The sequence below is a fragment of the Psammomys obesus genome, unplaced genomic scaffold (genome assembly GCF_907164565.1).
Source record: "Psammomys obesus unplaced genomic scaffold, mPsaObe1.curated_primary_1811, whole genome shotgun sequence".
NCBI classification, from domain to species: Eukaryota; Metazoa; Chordata; class Mammalia; order Rodentia; family Muridae; genus Psammomys; species Psammomys obesus.
In genome coordinates, this window is record NW_026585626.1 from 15367236 (window position 1) to 15374591 (window position 7356).

A 7356-nucleotide genomic window follows, 5' to 3' on the forward strand; every position below is an offset into this window, starting at 1 on the left:
TGATAAAAATAGATACCTAGGAAATGCTTGAAAGTATGTCAATTTATATGTTAGCTGAATGAAATAAAACATTCTCTCTCTTGATAGCATGGAACTTTCAATATAACGTAATTTTGCTATACTGAAGGCAGAATAGAGATGTTTTATGCTATGGCGTGAAGAGAAAAACCAAATCCATTTCTTTTCCTATACAATATTTGCATAGAAATCACATGGGACTATGAAAAACCAGATTTCTGAGCACCATTCTAGTCCAATGAGTGTATCTTATGATCTAGGAATTTGTGTTATTTTAACATGAGCCAGGCATAGTGGTGCGTACCTATAATCCCTGCACTTGGGAGGCGGAGATAGTAGGATACCACGAGTATGAGAACACGGTGGGCACTGTGGCCTATATAGAAAGACCTTGTCTCAAAAAAAAAAAAAAAAAAGTCTCCCCAGATAACTGAGAGGCATTTGATCATCAAAGTGACTTTGTAAGTAACTAATGGCTTGGGAAGAAAAAAAAAAAAAAAAAAAAAAAACTGTCTTGGTGGAAGTCTACTTCTTCTCACATTTATTTACATATTATTATGTATGTGGGGGTGGTATGTGTTATGGTATGCATATGGATGGAGGTTAGAGAACGACTTGTTATGATCCTTCTGCCTCATCTCTCCAGTGGTTATAGTCATACGCCATTGTGCCTAATTTAATCATTGCCTTGCTTATCTTGATGAATTTTTATTTGTTTGGTTTGGTTTTTCAGACATGATCTTATATAGCCCAGACTGCCCTCAAACTAAGTAACTAAGTATAGCTTTGAACTCCTGATCCTCCTGCCTCCATCGCTCAGATGCTGCAATTTCACTTATATGTCACCACATCCGGCTACATGTTTTAACACTTATATATTGATTTTTTCCCTTGTTCAAATAAAGAGTTAATTTAGCTATACTTATGTCCTGTGAGCCTCCAGAATGTTCTATGGCATTTATGACACAACTTGAAATTTCCAATTATCAGAGCTACAGACATGCTTCTAAAAGAAGGGCAACATACACCAAGCACCTATTAATATATAGGGAAGACTTTTCCTCCCTATCTGCCCTTTTTTTTTTCTTTTTTTTTTTTTTTTTACAGTTCCTGTATGTATGTATGTACTACAACATGAATCTGAAGGTCAGGAGACAACTTGTATTAGTCACTTCTCCTTTCACCATGTGTCCTGGGACTCAAATATGGGTTATCAGGCTTGTCACCAAGAACCCTTACCTGCTGAATCCCTCTTTTTCATAATTTGAGAAGTTTTAAGTAACCCACACTGGACTCTAAGTTTCAAGTGCTGGGAGACAAGTTGGGGAGTGTCTGGAAGGAGTGAGAAGGGACAATTGAAGGTGGATAGGATTATATACTTATATGAAATTGTCAAAGAATAAATAAAAGATGCTTTTTTAAAAAGTGTGAGCTTCTGGGCTCCTGGGGAGAATCTCGTTATCACTTTCTCACTTACCAGAGAGCAGGGTTTACATAGAGGCATAGAGGAGGTGCGTTTTGACAACAGAGAAACAAAATCAGCAAAAAGAATACCTGAAGGATCCTGCAAATCCCCTGGCTTTCCCGCCTAAACAGCGAGGGGGTGGGGCTGACACGTAGGCGGGACCGGAGGGCAGGGCGGGCCCCAGGCGAGGGCGGAGTCTTGAGTTGGGGCGGGACCCAAAGCGTAGGTGGGTCCTAGGGAAGGGCGGGGTTGCTTCTCCGCCCCTCCCCATTCTTTTTTCCCTTCCTCGGTTCCCTCCCTGCTACGTTTCGCCAAGATCCCGACAGTCCCAGCGGCTAAGGGAGTCACGTGAGAGTGGGCGGTGGACGCAGAAACCAGGCTTCTGCGTCTCTATGGTTGTCAGAGGTGGCCGGCATTTCCCGAGTTGCTGCTGAAGCTGGAGCGTGGACGGGTGAGTGCGAGGACTCTGATCGCTGTGCGGAGACAGCGGTTTAGGGGAGGGGAAACGGGTAGGGGAAAGGGACGAGCCTTTCGCTGGCTCCGAGAACCGGACACTTTTCAGGTCCTCCGGGGACTTGGTGATGCTGGCGGTGGTTCGTTGAGGGGACTCTCGGTCCTCTGCTCCCTTCAGCCCATCCTTATCCCTGACCGGAGAAATTGTAGTGCCGGGCTTCCAGCCTCAGAGTGCATCCTCTTCACCCGTGACCAGGACACAGACGTAGTCCTTACTGGAATTCCTGGATGCGGTCCGAAGTGGTGGAGGAGTTTACAGCTGCTTTAGAAAGATAGATATATTTATCACGGACTAGAGAAACGGGGGAAATGTTTGGCTCCTTAAAGAAGCAAAACAAACCGCAGACTTCTGGGACTGTTTCGTTTTTAAACTCACCAGCGACTTTGCGTTCTCCTTCTCTCTCTTTCTCTGCGTCCGGTCCCGTTCCGGGCTACCCACACAACGATTCGAGAATTAGCCAGGTAGTACTGATTATACGTGAATGTTGGAAGACGAGTTTAAGACGGACTGTTTTATAATAATAAGCTGTCACCTTGTAAATCTTAGCGTTTGTCTTTTTATTTCATTTTTTACTGTCCCTTTCAGGTGCTTGAAGTGCAAATATTTGTACATGTAAAAAAGAGTAAACATTTTATAACTAAGACTAAATAATTTTCTTCCAGCTATGCTTCGGAAAGACTTTTTTTTTTAATGTTTGCTTATAAATAGATGTTTTGATCTCACCTTTGGAGTGGCTCCCTTGATAAACCTCTGTTTACCTTGAAGCAGCCATTAAGGCCAGGTGTGGTGGTGATGTAGCAGCATTAGAAAGGAGTTTGTGCATGAGATCAAACAAGTCCAGAGTTGATAGCTGTTGGGGAGTTTGGGTTTACTGATTGTCAGCATCTTGAGACACAAACAAACAAACAAGCAAACAGCTTACATGACTATCTTGATTGTTTTCTGGTGTGGACAACGTGGGGCTTGTCTAGACATCCTAAAGAGTCTGGAATGCCACTTATCAGGGAAGGTGTTCTGGCCTCCAGCTACTTTGTTTTGTTGGGTTGCTTTTGATTTTTCGAGACAGGGTTTTTCTATGTAGCTTTGGCTGTCCTACTCACGTTGTAGACCAGGCTATCCTCAAACTCACAAAGATCCTCCTGCTTCTGCCGCTGTGAGTGCTGGGAGTACAGGTGCACACCACCACCACCCCGACCTGGTTTGTTTTTCTGAGACAGGATTTTTCTTCCCCTGTCACTCAGTTTGGCCTTAAAGTCTGAATTCTGCCTCAGCCTACTCAATAGTGAGTGCAGTTACAAGCCTGACCACCTTGCATGCCTTAATAGCTTCTGTTCCCACTTCTCAGAAATCTCTGATTCTCTGTTCCAAGATGTCATCCTAGCTGCCTACCAAGAAAGTGTCATCAACGCCTCAGTTTCTATATAGGAGGTCATAAAATTCAAAATAATAGCAGAAAATGAAGATTCAGGAATGGGTTGTATGCCTGGAGAGAGCGATAGAAACTAATAAAGGCTGGCAAAGGCAAGAGAATCACTGACTTTATTGTTGTCTTCCTATAGTCTCATGGAATAGTTATTATATTTAATCAGTCAGTCAGTCAGTCCGTCTGTCGAGACAGTGTTTCACTGTGTTGCCCAAGCTGGCCTTAAATCCCTGGACACAACTGACCCTGCCTCAGGCTCCTTCACAGTTGAAACAGCAGGTATGTGCCACGGTATTCAGCTTCATTCATTATGCTTTTTAGGCTTTTATATTCTCAAAAAGTCCATTCTAAGACTTGCTTTCTAATAATTAAGAAAAAAAACTAATAATATACAGTTTCTCCCATAATTGAATAGCACATTAAATAATTATAGCTGTTATATTTAACTGAATTACTTCAGAACTTTTTTATCATTTAAAAGACAAAAGTAATTAATGAAGCTCTGCTTTCCACCCTCACAGCCTGAAATGTAGTGGTAGTCTTCTGCCTCAGCCTCCTCAGTGCTGGGATTATACGCATGTGCCCCAAGCTGGCTAGTAAAGCCTTTCTTAGATGTAACTTTTTCACTTTTAAATATTGAAGTTTTAGCTTTTGAACAGTTTTTACAGTGTTGAAAGCGCAGGCTAAATATTATCCATTTTCCCTGAAAGAGTTATGTGATATACCTCCTTCTTTTATGTAAAAATCTTTCTTTTAAAGGATTACCACAGCATTTCCCCATCTCAGAGTAGGAATAGCTTCCTTTAGTGAAAAAAAAAAAAAAAAAAGAGATGATTCTTTTCAGACAGGTGTTCAGTCTACTTTAGTGAGAAAAAAATGTTAATTCTTATAAAAAAAAACACTAAATGTTACTATTTGGATGTGTTTGGGAAGCCAAAGCATTATCTTTAAATGTTTTGTTTCTTATAAAAAAATGTATTTTGTTAAAAAATGGAAATATTACAAAAAATGTAGCCTTGGGCTGAGTATGGTGGTGCACGCCTTTTCTCTGAATACTCGAGAGGCAGAGGCAAGCAGATGCCCTTTGAGTTTCACACCATTGTGGTCCACATAGTGAGTTCCTACATAGTGACACCAAGTCTCAAAGAGGAAAGGAAGAAAAAGAAAAAAATTGTTCATACACACACATAGTCATAGTTATAATCAATCTGTTACCTTGCCCACAGGTAATCATTTTCCTTTTGGGATGTAGTTGGGAATACTAATAGGAAAATAATTGAAACTTGGCCTCATGCTCCCTCGGAAAGCCTACCAGCAGGTTTCCACCCTGCAACCAACTTAGAAACCCCAGAAGATATCTTCCTGTCCTCTCTATGCCCAGCACATTTCTGTACATTGGCCAGCAATGCCAGCTTGTGCCTTTGTCCGTCCTGGAGGCTCTCCCTGCTGCCAGGGTGATCGAAAGCTTCCTGTGGCCAGGCTCGGGCTTCTTTCTTACCATAGGCTAGGGGAAAGAAAAACGTGGTCTCACAACACAGAACGTAATGGTGGGGAATATTTAGTTCCTAAAGGAAAAATGATTGCAGTATTATGTCCTGCTAAAGGGAGAATGATCGTATGAAGGTAAAAGCAATAGCAAAATACAAGTGTTTGTATTTTAACTTAAGAGGTCTTGTTTTCCTTTGAGGTATAAATTACTTGTATTTTTAGTTTGTGTGTTGATTTTTGCTTTTTAAAATATCTGTTATTAACTTGAAAATTTGAAGTTTGAGCCCTTCCTTTGCATATATATGTAATGTTATTACATGCATAGTGTCTTTGTTCTGGAGTATTTGTTTCTTTTTTATATTTATATATTTTAATTTTATGTGTATGGGTATTTTGCCTCTATGTATTTCTGTGCACCATGTATGTGCCTGGTGCTGTAGAGGTCAAAAGAGGACATCAGATTCTCTGGAATTCAAGTTACGTGTATCTGTGAGCCATCACGTGGGTGCTGGGAACTGAACCCAGGTCTTTAACAAGAGCAATAAGTGCTCTTAACTCATGAGCTGTCTTTCCAACCACCAAGTATTTGAGCCTTATAACAATATATTGTAAACTTGGCCGTTTGTCTGATATTTTTCTTCAGTACATGCTCTATTATTGAGCTATAACTTATAGGCTGAGCTCAATAATTGTTTGTACATTTTGTATCGTAGGTTAACTTGAACTTTACTACAGCTTATAAGTAGTGAATAAAGATGTTTTAAATGCTTGAAATCCGTGATCAATAAGATTAAATTCTAGGTTCTCTTCATTATTCTGCTTAAAAGCCACGTGGTGTGAAGACTACTTCGAGTTGAGCATTGCATGAAAAATAAGCACTATAATTCACTATTTGCTGTCAACTTGATATTAACTTTAAAACTACTTAACAGTGTCTTGTTTTCTATCTTTTTATGGTTTTTTTTGTAATGATTCATTATATTTTAAGAGGGACTATAATTAAAACCATGTACTGTTTACTGTCTTGTTTTCAGTCGAGAGAAATGTCAGCAGCTCAGTCCAGTGGGTGCTAGCTGTGTACTAGCTGCTGACACTGGTGGTAGGTGTTCAGATGAGGTTCGGGCTAATGCCTGACTCCATCACCTCTTAACGGGGAGCTGGGTAATCCCTGTGAACCTGAGTTTGTCCTATTGCACATGGAAGTGATGATGCCTTCCCTTGCGTGGACAAGGTTAATTAGTACATAGCAAGTGCATGTCATGTATAAAATTCTAATCACATGTAAGTGTTAATAATAACAGAAATAATGTCTTATGTGGTTTTATTCTTCTAATTTTAGAATTTTTGTCTCAATTGTGAGTGTGTTTAAAATATGTAGATGCCTAAGCAAATGAGATTGCCCTTTAGATTGTCTTCATTTGAAGGTGCTTGAATTTCATGTTATGTACGTGTCAGCAAGCTGGAAGATTTGTTAAACCACTTATGAAGGAAGTGCTCAGGTATATTTGAAGAATCCAAGAGTGATAACTGATGTCCTAGTTTAAAGAGGGCTTTATGTTTTTAATTTATATTTATATACGTGTGTGTATTTGTGGGCGTGCCCACCCATGCTCCTATAAAGAAGTGATGCTTTCAGAACAGGATATCCTGGATACTTGCAGGTAAAAGAGATAACAGTGTAAAACATAGCTTAAAAAACAAAAGTCAACAGTGGAATTGGAATTGGAGAACTATGAGACATGACTAACTTTAAATGTAAATAGTCACCAGGCATTGGGAAGTTAAATCTTGTTACATATAGAGGTATGCTAGTTCACTTTTTTTTTTTTTTTTTTTTTTTTACAAATTTAAGTATTTTCTGATCTAAAACTAGCAAGTTCAAAGTGAGTTTTGCTATTTGAAATTGAAACTTGTAGGGCTCATGGGTTAAGAGTACTGGCTGCTCTTCCAGAGAACCCAGGTTCAGTTCCCATCACCTACATGGAGGTTTGCATCTGACTCTATTTCTGGGGTCCAACATCTTCTGGCCTCCCTGGGTACCAGGCATGCACAGACAGACATGCAGGGAAGACACCCAGACAAAGGAAAATAATTTTTAAATAAAATACAATTTAAACTTTTTTTTTTTTTTTTTTTTTTTTTAAAGATAAGGCCTCAACTAGCTTCAAACTCATAGCAATCCTTCTGTCTCAGCTTCCTAAGTGCTAAGATTACCGGTGTGATCCAAAATATGGGGATGAAAATTGAGGCTTTAGTATATTATTTGAAGCATGGTGATTAGGAGCACTGAGTTGATGAGATGGCTTAGTAGGTAAAAGTACTGACTGTTCAAGACTGTGCAAGATGATGACCTGAGTTCCATCCCATGGTGGAGGAAGAGAACCAAATCCTGAAAGCACAACACACACACACACACACACACACACACACACACACACACACACACAC

The 7356-nt window shown here is 39.9% G+C and overlaps 1 protein-coding gene across 1 annotated transcript in view; it reads left to right on the top strand.

The window, feature by feature from the left end:
* Positions 1 to 1812: 1812 nt before the first annotated feature.
* The window catches only part of Micu1 (mitochondrial calcium uptake 1), a 176674-nt gene continuing 171130 nt past the window's right edge, over positions 1813 to 7356 (top strand). The window contains exon 1 of the mRNA XM_055614402.1: positions 1813 to 1934. The gene's annotated coding sequence lies outside the window, so the exon portion shown is untranslated. The remainder of the gene's footprint in view (positions 1935 to 7356) is intronic.